The sequence below is a fragment of the Plasmopara halstedii genome (assembly GCF_900000015.1).
Source record: "Plasmopara halstedii genome assembly, contig: Scaffold_2904, whole genome shotgun sequence".
Taxonomy (NCBI): domain Eukaryota; phylum Oomycota; class Peronosporomycetes; order Peronosporales; family Peronosporaceae; genus Plasmopara; species Plasmopara halstedii.
The window spans coordinates 985,924-986,494 of record NW_020189809.1 but is presented as its reverse complement, the minus strand read 5'-3'; positions in this window follow the sequence as shown (position 1 = coordinate 986,494).

The following is a 571-nucleotide window of genomic DNA, read 5'->3' as shown; positions in this document are numbered from 1 at the left end:
CTGTGGCGACACCCGTCACCTTCGGAACGGTTGCCCCCTGCGCAAGGCGCGTCAAGGTCCTTCGAGCCATCGCCCCAACGCCTACGAGTCATGTTCGTCGCGGGGTAACGACACAACCCAGTAGGCGCGGGGCGACCTACTGGAGAAGAACTGAGTTTTGTTGAGCCTCAGGGTGGTAGAGGTCAACAGGTCCCAGCCCCGAGGAGCACCGTGCTCTTGAACACGGAACGTGTGTGCAAACCGGGCTTGCTGGTCGTGGAGGTGGTCGACGCTCTACGATGGAGGAAAGTCAGCAGTATGCTGAGGCGCTGAAGGCGCGGTTGGGTGACATCTTCACTGTTCGCCTAGCGACGGGGACGCGTGTCACGGTCCCAAATGTCCCTGTGGACCTCGAAGTCAAGTTCCTTGACTTCGATAGCGTGGAACGCTGTCTAGTCTTAGACTCGGATGCAAGGTATGACGTCATCCTAGGAATGGCATGGTTAGAACACCATGAACCATGGATTGATTAGAGGTCAAAGACCTCGGGCGCTACGCGAACGTCTCCTGGTGGAACTTCGGCGAGTCATGG